The sequence below is a fragment of the Phyllostomus discolor genome, chromosome 9, assembly GCF_004126475.2.
Source record: "Phyllostomus discolor isolate MPI-MPIP mPhyDis1 chromosome 9, mPhyDis1.pri.v3, whole genome shotgun sequence".
Classification (NCBI taxonomy): domain Eukaryota; kingdom Metazoa; phylum Chordata; class Mammalia; order Chiroptera; family Phyllostomidae; genus Phyllostomus; species Phyllostomus discolor.
This window is the reverse complement of record NC_040911.2, coordinates 56,278,899-56,295,190: the sequence shown is the minus strand read 5'-3', so window position 1 is coordinate 56,295,190 and position 16,292 is coordinate 56,278,899.

Sequence of the window (16,292 nt, the reverse complement as noted above, 5' to 3'; positions counted from 1 at the left end):
GAGTGGGGGGGAGTAATAGGGGAAAATGGGGACAACAGTAATTGCAAAATAAAAAAAACATTGAAAAAAAGTATAGCATAGGGACTGGACCCTAGTAGGCAAAGAACATACACTCATGACCCTGGATGTGGACAATTGTGTGGGAATTGCCTGAGGGACAGAGGTGGTAGGGGACAATGGGTAGGAATGTATAAAAGGAGAAAAAACTGGGACCATTGTAATAGCATAAAAATAAAATGTAATTAAAAATAAAATTCAGCTTCCTATTCCAGCTTTCTCATGGAAATCTGCAATTTTAATATGTGCTAAATGTTATTTTTCTACACATTAATGATTGAGAAACATCATTTTGTTAGATCCTTTATACTTTTATTCTGGCTGATTTCCTTTCTTCTGATCACATACAGCTTCTACAGTCTTTCTATTAGAGCTCTTTTTTTGTTCTGTTTTGCTATAATGCCTCAGGTAGATTTTTTAAAACAGAAAATATGATCAATAAACTTTGAGTTCTCATCTTTTTAGATTTCTTTCTCTTACCTTCACATTTATATAAGTTGTATGTGAGTATAGGATTCTATGTTCCAAATTCTTCACCCAAGAACTTTGAAAAATGGCTTGTCATCTGCTTAATGTTGCCCATGAAAAGTCTGGTGAAAAGTTATAATTCCCTCACCCTCTAGAAAGCCTGTTCTCTCTCTGAGGTTTTCTAGGATCTTTTCTTTAACTTTTGGTTCTGAATTTTACCAGATCTCTGTGTGAATTTTCCATAAAAAAAAAGAAACTCTGCTTGGCTCTCAACATTTTTAGTGTGAAGATGCTTGTCTTTAGAGTGCTGACCAAAGGCAAGGTTGTGATGCTGCTACACCCTCTTGGCCAAAGATTGGCAAACTTTTTCTAAGAATGTATTTTTGATAGTGAGTCTTTTAGGCTTTACCTGACACATTGCTGGCCAGAGGGTTTCTGTTACAACTACTGAACTCCACCCTTGTAACACAAAAACAGCCAGAGTCAAAACTAAATGCAGGGACATGGCTGTGTCCTAAAAAATCTTTGTTTGTGGGCACTGAAATATGAATTTCATGTATTTTTAACATGTCACAAAATATCATTTTGATGTTTTTCCAGTGATTGAAAAGCCATTCATACATTGCAGTCTATACAATCACAGGCAGAGTTGGATTTAGTCTGAAGACCTTATCCTGCACACCCCTGCTCTAGGCCAACAGAAAAATCACAATACAATATTTTTTTATTTGGAGAGACTCTCTTCAGTATATTTATTTTGTTGATTTTTCACATCTTTTTCTGTCATTAAAATTCTTCTTCCTAACCAAAGGACCTTCAATTTCCAGAAAACAAATTGTCTTTCATAAAATAAGTAAGCTTGAGATTGCATATGGGTTATTTTGGTAACTCCAAGAAAGGAACTTTATATGAATATGGACCGAACCCAGGTAGGCCTAGCAACTCTCATTTTACAGAGACACATGAACAATTATAACAAATAAAATGATATAAAGATCTAACTGAATGCTGATCCTAATAATAAATTAATGTACCAGAAACACATCTACATAGAGTCTATATTGTAATGATGACACTGATTCAGTTAGATCTCTCATTTCCAAAAAGGTAATCAGTGGCTGAACAGCATATGCAATTATTATTTTGAAAATTATTTCCTCTGTCATTGTTTCTTTCCCTTCCTTCTGGACTTCTTAATAGTTGAATATTGGACCTCAAATCTATCTTTATGTCTCTTAATTTTTTCTGTTACATTTTTCATCTCAGTTTTTTTGTTCTATAATCATAGGAGATTTATTTTATTTTTCTAGATTTCTACCTTGGGAATTCACCCATACCAATTATGTTCTCTGTGTCTACTGAATGTCTTATTCAGAAACATATTCTAATTTCCAAGAACTGGAACTTTTGGGTTGGATTATTCTTTTTACACAGTAGTCACTAATGTTGAATATACTAATTAGATAAATTAGACCATAAGTAAGTCTGTATTGTGGTCTCCAAATAATATTTTCCACATAAGGAAACAAGGCTTTTAGGAAGAAAGGCTGATTTCAGGTCCAGAGCAGGAAATATGCAACATGAACCTACAATATCTCATCAACCAAACAATAAGGAGAGTCTCAGTGATAACTGAGGATGTGTCAAAGGGCTCAGGAACCACCTGGAGGGTTCCTGTTGGCCAAAGAAATGTCAAGAAAGATAATAAATCCAATGAATGGAAACACAAAATATGGTAAAAGAATTGAGTTCCTCAGAACAGAGAGCCCAAAAATAAACTCAAGTCTCTATGGTCAATTAATATTTGACAAAGGGGGAAGAAGCATAAAATGGAGTAAAAATAGCCTCTTCAACAAATGGTGTTGGGAGATCTGGACAGCTACATGCAAAGAAAAAAAATGAAACTCATTCACCAACTTACACCATACACAAAAATAAATTCAAGGTAGATAAAAGACTTAAATATAAGTCATGATACCATAAAAGTCCTAGAGGAAAACAACAGCAGGCATTCTGTTGTTTTCAGAAATCTCAGACATTCCATATTGCAATATCTTCACCGATATGTTCACTAAAGCAAGGGGCATAAAGGAAAGAATAAACAAATGGGACCTCATAAAATTAAAAAGCTTCTGCATGGCTAAAGAAAACAGCATTATAATGAAAAGAGAATGAACTATATGGGAAAACATATTTGCCAATGATACCTCGGACAAGGGTTTGATCTCCAAAGTATATAAAGAACTCATACATCTCCACTCCAGGAAGACAAACAACCCAATTAAGAAATGGGCAAAGGACCTGAACAGACACTTCTCCAAGGAGGACATATAGAGGGTCCAGAGACATAAAAAGAGGCTCACTGTCGCTAGCCATCAGAGAGATGCAAAGTAAAACCACAATGAGCTATCACTTCACACCAATCAGAATGGCCATCATAAACAAATCAACAAACAAGTGTTGGAGAGGATGCAGAGAAATGAGAACTCTAGTGCACTGTTGGTGGGAATGCAGACTGATGTAGCCACTATGGAAAACAGTATGGAATTTCCTCAGAAAACTAAAAATGGAACTTCCTTTTGATCTGGCAATTCCACTGCTGGGATTATATCCTAAGAACACTGAGACACCAATTCAAAGAACTTATGGACCCCAATGTTTATAGCAGCACAATTGACAATAGCCAAGTGCTGGAAACAGCCTAAGTGCCCATCAGTAAATGAATGGATCCAAAACCTGTGGTACATTTACACAGTGGGATTCTATGCAGCAGAGAGAAAGAAGGAGCTCCTCCTACATTTTGTGAGAGCATGATGAACTGGAAAGCATTATGCTAAGTGAAATAAGCCAGGTGGTGAGGGACAAATACCATATGATCTTGCCTTTAACTGGAACATAATCAACAAAAGAAGAAAGCAAAAAAAATATAACCAGAGACATTGAAATTAAGAACAATCTAAAAATAGCCAGAGGGGAGGAGGCAAGGGGGTAATGGGGGTAAGGGTTTCAGGAACTACTATAAAGGACACGTGGACAAAACCAAGAGGGAGGGTGGAAGCAAGGAAGGGAGGTGGGTTTGGGCTGGGGTTGGGGGAGTGGTAAGGGCGGAAATGGAGACAACTGTAATTGAACAACAATAAAATAATAAAAAAAAAGAATTGAATTCCTAATGGAAAGAATGTAACATCCCCCTTTGGAGTCCCTTAGGGAAACAATCACTATTTTTAAAAGTGACAGTAGAAGAAAAGAATCAACAGTTCTCTTGCTTTTAGTATATGACAAGTGATCTCATTTTTAATTAAAAAAAACAACTTTCTTTTCTTTTTTTTTTAAAGATTTATTTATTTATTTTTAGGGAGGGAGAAGAGGAGAGAGGAGAAACATCAATGTGCGGTCTGCTGGGGGTTATGGCCTGCAACCCAGGAATGTACCCTGGCTGGGAATCGAACCTGGGACACTTTGGTTCCCAGCCCGCGCTCAATCCACTGAGCTACGCCAGCCAGGGCCACAACTTTCTTTTCTCATTTTGTGGAGTTTGATTTTATAGAAGGATATTTCAATACTTCTTAATGAATACCTTGTGCTTCAAAAATTCATAAACTCCTTGGGAACTTTCCCTCTGACAGAGAGGCACAAGATGTGAAATGTGTATTACTGAATTATACCATAGACCTTTAGCTTAAAACCATTTTGAGTAATAATTTTTCCTCAAAATTTTTTCTAACAAAACTTTTAAAATAATAGAACTGTTAAAATATTTTTGATTAATTTTTACTTACACTCTTCTCTCAAGAAATGAAAATATATCGTGGATTAAGAAACAAAAAGAATGTCAGGTGGGGCTGCAATACCACCTCAGGCAAGCTACCACATCAGAACAGGGGATCTTCAGCTCCATTGTAACTTTATGGTCTCACTCTCCTATGATCAATAATCATTAAACAGGTATATAATCTCTTGATTATATATTTTAGCATAATTTACCCAAGCAATTCAATGAGAGGACATAATCTTTTAATTAAATAGTAGTTGATAAAGCAATTACTATGTATGGGGTCGGGGAGAAAATTTGACTCCTACCTTATACTACACATAAAAAAATTTGACCTGCGTTGTAAACCTAAATATGAAAGGTAAAGCAATAAAGCTTCTACAAGAAAACATAGAACATTTTTATGACCTCAAGGTAGACAAATGTTTCATAAACAAGGTACATAAAGCTTTATTCTAATACAATAAATTGATAGTTTATAGTTTATTAACATTAAAAACTTATGTTAATCAAAGGCACTATTAAGAGAGCAAAAGACAAGTCATGGACTATAAAAAGTATATTTACAAAACATATCCAATAAAGGACTTCTAACTACACTATATAAAGAACTTCTGCAAATCAACAAGAAAAAATATCACCCCAGTTTTTAAAAATAGGCAAACAATTTGAAGAGGAACTTCACAAAAAGCATATACAATAAACATTGACCAATAAATATAAACAGACAAAAAAAATAAAACCAGACACAATGGTGAAAGTTTTATGATAGCTGACTATATAGTATGAACATTACACTTGGAATTGGAAAAATTGGATATGAATCTCAACCTCGACTTTTACTAGTTGTGTAACTTCAAGTCACTTAAGTATTGCCTAGTTTCATTTTCTTTTCTCATAAAGTAAGGAGGGAATTGCACCAGGTTATTCCTAAAAATTCCCAGCTCTGTTAGATTGAGATTCTATGTTAATCTATTATACATTGAGATCTAATTGATTCAGCCAAGAGATATGACCTCATACGCATGTATAATCAAGTTGTCTGTTGTTAAATAAAGACCATTTGAAGGTAAGGGTCTAGATTTGAGTCTTAAAGTCATTAACAGTATAAGATGACTTCCAGCCAAGATGGAGGAGTAGGCAGACACCCTGTGCCTCCTTGCACAACCAAAACAAGGACAAAAATTTAAAAACAAAAAACTAGCAGAACTGACAGAAAATCAAACGGTGTGGAAGTCTGACAACCAAGGAGTTAAAGAAGAAACATTCATCCAGACTGGTAGGAGAAGCAGAGATGGGCAACCAGGTAGAGAGGACTTGGCAAGACAGTGGCTGGCAGACAAGGCTTGGCAGTGGCTTGCAGACTGGGCAGTCTCACATTCGTGTGCAGTTAAACCAGGAGGAACAACTGGGGAGTGAGATAGACCATACAACTCAGTGTTCCAGTACAGGGAAATAAAGCCTCAAAACCTCTGACTGAAAAAATCTGTGGGGGTTGAGGCATCAGGAGAAACTCCCAGCCTCACAGGAGAGTTCATTGCAGAGACTCACAGGGTCCTAGAACATACACAAAACCTACCCACCTGGGAATCAATACCAGAAGGGCCTGATTTGATTGTGGGTAGCCAGGGAAGTGACTGTAATCTGGCAGAGAGTGGAGCAAGCACCATTGTTCCTGAAGGGAAGTACCAATTGGTAGATACAGAATAGTCATGGGGATGTAAAATATAGCATAGGGAATATAGTCAATAATATTCTAATAAGTATATGTAATGCCAGGTGGATAGGAGATTTATTGAGATTACTAAGATCACTTGGTAAGTTATACAATGTCTAATCACTGCATTGTACACTAGGAACTAATATAATAATGTATGTCAACTATAACTGAAAAATAATATAAAGTAAAAAATATTTAAAGTCATTAACAATATAAATGATAGCATTTATATTGTTATCTAGTTGTCTCCTGTGCTATGGACCACATCATCTCCTGACCTAAGATGTTCAACTGCTGAGAACTATGCATGGGATAGGTTTTGTAATTAGTGTGCTTCAATTTAAGAAGACAACATATAGGATATAATTTCAAATTTGAAATAAAAATGTAAACATTAATGACTTTCAATGTAAAATAATTTTTCCTTTGCCAAGACTTTTCATACCATTTTATAATTTTCAAAATATCCTGAGCATTTTTTTAAATGTTTGAAACATGAAATTATTTTTACTCAGATTTTCAGAAGAGCTTAGTCAATATCTGCTACTTTGTCACAACACAGCAACGTGGGTTGTCCCACCATGGTGAACACCTAAGGCTCTGCCACTTACTATAAAACAGGCACACTGAGACAAAAAAAAAATATGACCCAAATGAAAGAACAGATCAAAGCTCCAGAAAACAACAACAACTAAGTGATGAAGAGATAGCAAACCTATCAGATGCAGAGTTCAAAACACTGGTAATCAGGAAGCTCACAAAATTGATTGAGTACGGTAAAAAAAAAAAATAGAGAAAAAAATGAAGGCTATGAAAAGTGAAGTAAAGGAAATGCACAGGGAACAAAAAGTGACAGGAAGGAAACTGGAACTCAAGTCAATGATTTGGAGCAGAAGGAAGAAATAAATATTCAACCAGAACAGAATGAAGAAAACAAGAATTCAAAAAAATGAAGAGAGGCTGAGGAACCTCCAGGACAAAAAACGTTCCAACATCTGAATCTTAGGAGTGCCAGAAGGAAAAGAGGAAGAGCAAGAAATGGAAAACTTATTTGAAAAATAATGAAGGACAACTTTCCTAATCTGGCAAAGAAATAGACTTCCAGGAAGTCCAGGAAGCTCAGAGAGAGTCCCCAAAGAAGTTGGACCCAAGGAAGCACACACCAAGGCACATCATAATTACACTAGCCAAGGTTAAAGATAAGGAGATAATCTGAAAAGCAGCAATAGGAAAGGAGAGAGTTACCTACAAAGGAGTTCCCATCAGACTATCAGCTGATTTCTCAAAAGAAAACTTGCAGGCAAGGAGGGGCTGGTAGAAGCATTCCAAGTCACGAAAGGCAAAGACCTATATCCAAGAAGGCTCTGTCCAGCAAAGCTATCATTTAGAATGGAAGGGCAGGTAAATGCTTCCTAGACAAGGTCAAGTTAAAGGAGTTCAGCATCACCAAGCCCTATTATATGAAATGTTAAAGGGACTTATCTAAGAAAAAGAAGATCAAAACTGAAGAGTAAAATGATAATAAACTCACAACTATTAACAACTGAACCTAAAAAAACCTCAAAACAATAACTAACTAAGCAGGAACAGAAATAGAACAGGAACAGAATCACAGAAATGGAGAGCACATGGAGGGTTATCAGTGGGGGAGTAGAAGGGGAAGAGTAGGGGAAAAAGTACAGGAAATAAGAAGCATAAATGCTAGGTATAAAATAGACAGGGGGAAGTTAAGAATGGTATAGGAAATGTAAAAGCCAAATAACTTATAGTATGACCATGGACATAAACTAAATGGGGGGAGGGGAATGTGGTGGGAGGGGGTGTGCAGGATGGATGGGAATAAAGGGGGGGAATGGGACAACAGTAATAACATAATTAATAAAATATATTTTTAAATAAACAAAAATAAATAAATAAAGTCAAGGTCTCTGGGGGAGAAAAAAAGAGAATAGAATTCAAACCTCATAGCATGCCAGAAAAGATAGGTCATGATCTGGCCTGTTCTTTATCTCTACTCCTCAGCCACTGCTCCCCACATCCAAAACTTCACTTCCTGGCCATTAAGGCAACACCTAAGGACCATTAAAACTGAATTAAACCCTTCACTTTTCCAAGGCATTTCACCTTGACCATTCTTAGGGCACTTACCATTCTCCCTGTACCATCTCCTTTTGTGATCACATTTATCTCATTGGTCATGAGTTCCTCTGAGAGCAGGCATCCTACTCTTTGAATCATCAGGTCTTCCATAGGACCTTTAGGAAAAAGGAGTTCCAAGCTGTCCAGGCAAGGACTGAGGATAGTTGTGGAAAGAGCTGAAGTACCACAAATGTGTGTCTGGGGAAGGGCCTGTTTAGGAAGAACTGGTGAGGGCTTGCATTTCAGAATGTGATTAGTCTCCTGAGCTGTAAGAATAGCCATTAACAAAGGCATATCATCAGTCTACAGAGGAATCCCTCTCAGAACATGCAGAAAGCCACCTGTTGAGATTATCACATCATGGAGAGTTGAAAGGGTAGGTGTTGTTAGGAATAAGGGAATCAGAAATCTGGTCTACATAGAAAATGGCAGCTGATTAGAATGTTCCAAGCATGGACTAGGGGTAGGAGTGGCCTTTCAATACCTCTGTGTGTTCCAGTAACTTGGTAGGAGTCCTCCCACATGTGACTGTAAAAAGGCATGATCTCTGAATTCTCACCATGCATCCTGAGGTTCTTTTTCTGTAGAAGCCATATTTATCAAGTCTGATTTTTACTGTTTTCCAAGCAGATTTCTCTGCTGGCAAGAAAATCTGGCTACCCACCGACATGAATGCTGCAGTATATTTGACAATTACAGTTAATTTTAAAAAATAGTGCCTATTTTTTCAATTATAAAAATAATACATGCTTATAATAGAAATTGGGAAGTATTAAAAACTAGAAAGGAAGAAATAATTATCCATAATTTCACTGCCTAGAACACCCACTCTTAACACTTTAGTGGATTTCCTTTCAGGTCATTTTCTATGAATAGGTACTATATCTGAATTCATTTTCTGGGGAAACTCTTCTGCTGCTCTTTTAACTTAAAACTGTAACATGAGCATTTGTTCATAACAGATAACTATTGCACATATTTACTAGCTAGCTCTTAGCTTTCATAAACATCAGTAAAATTAAATGCATGTATTTCTTGTGTTTACCACAGGCAATAGAAGCTCATTGTAACAAAAAATATCAAAGATTACAGTAATTTGGAAAGAGAAAGTTCATTGTACTTCTCTCCACAGATATAATTGGTTGAGTTTTTCTATATATGTACTAATATTTGAATATTAATATACATTTATAATTTTTAAATTTTATGACTTAAATCAGTACATTGTGATATCATAAGATGGGTGAGTGTACAGAATAAATGTGAAATGACTCCTGTGTGCCCAGTCTTAGCCCCTGCTCCCTTCCCTAGGGGTGATAACAATTAAGGACTTGGTATGTATTTTTTCAGTTCTTTTGCTAAGCATTTATATATGTATATATTCATTTACATGAATTGTTGATGGTTGCTTTGGCACTAGAGTGGCTGAATTGAGTACATATGACAGAGACCAAATGGCTCCCCAAGCCATGTTACTTCCACCCCCTTGTGTTACAACTGTGAATATGTTACTTTCCTTGGCAAAGGGTCTTTGAAGATTGACCTTAAATAAGAAGTTATCTTGGATTGGCCCAATGCAAACACTTGGGCTGGCAAAAGCAGAAGAGGAAGTGAATCCACTTTCAAGTGGATCTTGAAAGTTCTTATCACAATGAGAAAAATGTGTAACTGTGTATGGTGGAGGATGTTAACTAGACTTATTGTGGTGATCATTTCACAAGTTATACAAATACAAATTGTTACATTGTACACATGAAACTAATATAATTTATATAAAAGCAGAGAAGGAAAGAGATTCAAAGCAGCAAGAGGGCTTGAAGGTAGAGGGGGCTGTGTGGCAGGAATAGGCCCTCACTCCAATAACCTCAAGTAATGGGGTTCTGCCAGCATCCCAGAGAAGCTGGAAGCAGTTTCTTTCTACCAGAGACTGCGTATTAGAGGGGTCAGCTGACACCTTGATTTCAGGCATGTGAGGCCCTGAGCAGAGAATCCTGCCAAACTTCTGAACTACAGAGCTTAGAGATAAGAAACATGTACTGTTTAAGTCACTATCTTTGTGATGATTTGTTATGCAGTCTAGAAAAGGAATTCATATTTATTATACATTGTAGATGTTTACTATCTTGTTTTTTGCAGAAAACGTTTGCCAGTCCTGTACTGGACAGTCCCCATTTTTTCTTATCCATCCCAATTTCCCTTTACCATCAGCTCTTTGAAATGATTGTTCTGATATGTGCCTCCAGGTTCCTAAATAACATTCTTGTAATCACCTCTTTTCCTTCTTCTGTTTTACTTCATTATCAACTGATCCCCACTCAGAAACAGTAAAATTAAATGCATATATTTCTTGGTTTGGCCCTCCTACCCCCCCCCCCACCCCCGTCCAACCCTCACCATCCCATTGTTGTTTTAGCTTGATTTTGGTTAAACTGATTATCAGTATTTACATTATTGTGGCCATGAAAATACCATTTGCAGCTACAAAACTGCCAAACTTACTAGACTATGATTAACTTTTCCTGCACAACTTTTGTTTTCCTTGGAGTTAATGATTCTTTATTTTTATGTGTTTGGTTTTCCATGAACATATTGTTAATTTAGTCCCAAGCTCCTTACCCATTGTCTGTATTTCTTCACAATACGGTACATACATCAGATAAACAGTTCATCTTCCTGAGGAAATCTCTCCTGGAATCTTTTGAATTGCTCTAATCTGGGCTCTACACAGATGTCCTTCTGGAACATCTTCTCATCATCTTGCTGATACCCTTTTCTTCATCCTATATTGGATCTACTCTGTTTTATATCCCCAGTGCCTATCCTTCCTTGGTTAAGTTCTTTGTTTGAGAACATTCTCCAGGAACTTCTTGAGAAAGGATGAGTGGGAGGAAATTTTTTGAGAATTTACATCTGGAATATCTTTACCTTCACACTTGATTGATAGATTGGCTGAGGAGAAAAATCTTCCAGGCAGGAAATAATGGCCATGCTGAATGGAGAGGACTGTTTTATTGTTAGATAGGTTGCTGGGGATGCTTTTTAGGAAGTCCAATTTGTGGTAGGCAGAATATGCCCCCACCCCAAAGACACGCAGCTCTGATCCTTGGAACCTATGAATATGTTTACTTTACAGGATGAATGAGACTTTGTGGGTGTCATTAAATTAAGGATGTTAAATAAGGAAATTATCCTGGTGGGTCCTATGTAATTATAGGGTCCTTATATAAGAGGGAGGCAGGAAGGTCAAAGTAGAGAAGATGTGAAAGTGGAAGCAGAGGTTGGAGTGGAGGGGAGAGAGAGAGAGAAGAGAAGAGAAGAGACTTGAAAGTGATACACTGCTGGCTTTGAAGATGGAGGGACCATAAGCCAAGGAAAGCAGGCACCCTCTAGAAGGTGGGGAAGGCCAAGAAACTGATTCTCCTCACAAGCTTCCAGAAAGAGGAACACAGATGAGCCTTAATGTTGACTTTAGCCCAGTAGAACCATTTGGGATTTCTTTGTGGATATTTTTTTAGTTTTTATTGATTATGCTATTACAGTTGTCCCAATTTTTCCCCTTTGCCTTCCTCACCAGGGTATGCCCCTTCCATCCAGCAATCCCCTACCATAGTTCATGTCCATGGGCAATGCATAAAAGTTATTTGGCTTCTCCATTTCCTATACTTGTTTTATTGTTGTTCATTTACAGTTGTTCCCATTTTCCCCCCATAATCTCCCCTGCCCAATCCACTTCCCCCACCTTGCACATTCAATCTTCCCCAGCCCCATTGTCTTTGTCCATGGGCCCTTTATACATGCTCCTTGACTTGACTCTTGCCCCTTCTTTCCTCCATTATACCCCTCACCCCCCGCCCTCTGGTTACTGTCAATTTGTTCTGTATTTCCATGTCTCTGGTTCTATTTTTGCTCGCTTGATTGTTTTGTTGATTAGGTCCCACTTATAGGTGAGATCATATGGTATTTCTATTTCACCATCTGGCTTATTTCACTTAGCATAATACTCTCCAGTTTCATCCATGTTATCGCAAAGGGTAGGAGTTCCTTCTTTCTTTCTACTGCATAGTATTCCATCATGTAAAAGTATCACAGTTTTTTGATCCACTCATTTACTGATGGCACTTAGGCTGTTTCCAGCACTTGACTATTGTAAATTGTGCTACTAGGAACAGTGGGGTGCATAGATTCTTTGAATTAGTGTTTCAGAATTCTTAAGGTATAATCCCAGCAGTGGAGTTGCTGGGTAAAAAGGCAGTTCTATTTTTAGTTTTCTGAGGAAATTCCATGCTGTTTTCCACAGTGGCTGCACCAGTTTGCATCCCCACCAACAGTGTACTAGTGTTCCTTTTCTCCATAACCTCGCCAGCACTAGTTTTTTGTTCATTTGTTATGATGGCCATCTGACCAATGTGAAGTGGTATCTCATTGTGGTTTAATTTGCATCTCTCTGATGGCTAGTGATGCTGAGCATCCTTTCATATGTCCTTGTGCCCTCTGTATGTCCTCCCCGGAGAAGTGTCTGTTCAGGTTCTTCACCCATTATTTTATTGGATTGCTTATTTTCCTAGTGTGGAGTTGTGTGAGTTCTTTATATATTTTGAAGATCAAACCCTTGCCTGAAGTATCATTTGCAAATATATTTTCCCACAGAGTTGGTTCCCTTTTCATTTTGCTGATGTTTTCTTTAGCTGTGCAGAAACTTTTTAATTTGAGGCAGCCCCATTTGTTTATTCTTTCCTTTATGTTCCTTGTTCTAGGGGGTAACTGGGGAAAATATTGCTGTTGGAATATCTGAAATTTTCCTACCTATCTTCTCCTCTAGGACTTTTATAGTGTAATGACATATATTTACGTCTTTTATCCATCTTGAGTTTTTATTTGCATATGGTGTAATTTGGTGGCCAAGTTTCTTTTCTTCTTCTTTTTTTTTTTTTTTTTTTTTGCGTGTAGCTGTCCAGATCTCCCAACACCATTTGTTGAAGAGGATATTTTTACCCCATTTTATTCTCCTGCCTCTTTGGTCCAACATTAATTGACCATAGAGACATGGGTTTATTTCTGGGCTTTTCTATTCTGCTCCACTGATCTATGTGTCTGTTCTTATGCCAGTACCAGACAGTTTTGATTACAGTGGTTTTGTAATCTAGTTTGATATCAGGTATTGCGATCCCTCCTACTTTGTTCTTCCTTCTTAAATTGCTGTGGCTATTTGGGGTCACTTACGTTTCCATATAAATTTTGAAATGTTTTTTCTATATCTTTGATTGTCATTGGTATTTATTTTAATAGGGATTGTGTTGAATCTATAAATTACTTTGGGGTAGTATGGACATTTTCATGATTAATTTTTCCAATCCATGAACATAGTATATGCTTCCATTTATTTGTGTCTTCCTTAATTTCTTTCTTCATTGTCCTATAGTTTATACCTCCTGGTTAGGTTTATTCCTAGGTACTTTAATTTTCTTGTGTCATGGCAAATAGGATTTTGTCCCCAATTTCCTTCTAATTTCATTTCTGGTGTACAAAAAATGCCTTCAATTTCTGAATATCGACTTGTATCCCACTGTTTTTGCCAAATACACTTATTAGGCACAGTAGTTTTTTGGTGGAGTATATAAGGTTTCTATATACACTATCATGTCATCTGCAAACAATGACAATTTTACTTTCTCCTTCCCATTTGGATGCCTTTATTTATTTTTCTTGTTTGATTACTGTGGCTAGAACTTCTGATACTCTGTTGAATATAAGTGATGAAGGAAGACATCCTTATCTTATTCCTGAGCTGAGTGGGAAAGTTTTGGCTTTTGCCTATTGAATTTGATGTTGGTTGTAGGTTTCTCATACATGGTTTTCTTATGTTAAGGTATGCCTCCCTTTACTCTAACTTGCTGTGTATTTTTTATCACTAAACAGGTGCTGTATTTTATCAAATGCTTTCTTGGCATCTTTGGTATGATCATGTGATATTTACCTGTCCTTTTGGTTATGCGATTTTTATGTTCATTGATTTATGAGTATTGTACCATCCTTACAGCCCTGGGATGAACTGCCACTTGATCATGGTGTATGATCCTTTAATTATTCCTAAGTGCAGTTTGCCAATACTTTGTTGAGGATTTTAGCTTCTATGTTCATCAGCGATATTGACCTGTAGTTTTCTTTCTTTTCTTGTGCTTATCTGGTTTTGAATCAGGATGATGTTGGTCTCACAAAGAGTTTAGGAATCTTCCCTCTTCCTGGATTTGTTGTGTAGTTTGAGAAGGATAGGGGTTTAGCTCTTCCTTAAATATTTGTAAAATTCTTCTTTGAAACCCAGTGGTCCAGGGCTTTTGTGTGCCAGGACATCTTTTTGATTACTGTTTCAATTTCACTAGCTGTTATTGGTCTGTTCAGGCTTTCTGCTGTTTCTTCATTCAGTTTCGAAAGATTATATTTGTCTAGAAATTTGTCCATTTCACCCAGGTTTTCAAGTGTCTTTGCATATAGTTTTTTCATTGCAATTTCGTACAATCCTTTGTATTTTTGTGGTATCAGTTGTAACCTCTCCTCTTTCATTTCTGATTGTGTTTATTTGGGTCCTCTTTCCTTTTTTTATTAATAAGCCTGCTTAAAAGCTTGTTGATTTTTTAAAGAACCCAGTTTCTGGCTTTTAGTAATCCTTAGGATTTTTCTTTTAGTCCCTTTGTCATTTAATTTCTGCTCTGATCTTGATTAGCCTCATTCCTTCTGCTCACTCTGGGTTTTGGTTGTTGTGCTCCTATAGTTATTGTAGATGTAGGGTTAGGTTATTTATTTGAAAAATTTCTGTCTACTTAGGTAAGCCTGTGTTGCTGTGAACTTCCCTCTCAAACTGCCTTTGCTGTGTCCCATAGGTTTTGGACCCTTGTATGTTCAGTTTTCACTTGTTCCCAGAAACTTTTTTGATTTTTACCTTGACGTCACTGTTTACCCGTGCATTATTTAATAATATGTTATTCAGTCTCCTCCAATTATATTGACTTTTTGAGTTTTTCTTTGAGGTTGGTTTCTCATTTTAAGCATCATGATCTGAGAAAATGCTTGATATGATTTCAATTTTCTTGAATATTTTGAAGCTTATTTTGTGTCCTATCATGTGGTCCTTAAAAATGTTCCATGTGCATTTGAAAAGAATGTGTATTTTGTTTCTTTGGGATGAAGGTTTCTGTATATATCAGTTAAGCCCATTTGATCTAACATGTCATTTCATGCCACAAGGTCTTTGTTGATTCTTTGTTTGGAATATTTATCCATTGTTGACAGTGGGTGTTAAAATCCCCTACTATAAGTGTGCTGCTGTATATATCTTTCTTGAAGTCCTCCAAGATTTTCCTTGTATATTTGGGTGCTCCTATGTTGGGTGCATATGTTTATATCTTCTTGATGGATTCTTCCCTTAAGTATTATGAAATGTCCTTCTGGGTCTCTTTTTATGGCCTTTGTTTTGAGTTCTATTTTATCTGATATAAGTTTTGCTATGCTAGCATTTTTCCTGTCAATTTGCTTGGATTTTTTTTTTTTGTCCAACCCTTCACTTTCAGTCTGTGTAGGTCTTTTGTACTGAGATGGGTCACTTGTTGGCAGCATATGTGCAGATCATGTTTTCTTATTCATTCAGCTACCCTATGTCTTTTTTTTTTTAAGATTTTATTTATTTATTTTTAGGGAGGGAAGGGAGGGAGAGAGAGAGAGAGAGAGAGAGAGAGAGAGAGGGAGGGAGGGAGGGAGAGAGAGAAACATCAATATGCAGTTACTGGGGGTCATGGCCTGCAACCCAGGAATGTACCCTGGCTGGGAATCGAACCTGGGACACTTTGGTTCCCAGCCCGCGCTCGATCCACTGAGCTACGCCAGCCAGGGCTAGCTACCCTATGTCTTTTGATTAGGGCATTTAATTCATTTACATTTCTGGTTATTATTGATATCTATTTATTCATTGCCATTTTCCCCCTTTGTATCTGTGTCCTTTTCTCTCACTCTTTTTCTTTATCTTCTTAAGGCAGTACCATTCGCATATCTTGCAATGCTGGTGTGGTGGAGGTACATTTGTTTAGCCTTTCTTTGGTCTGGGAAACTCCTTAATTTCAACTTCCACTTAAATAACAGCCTTGCTGT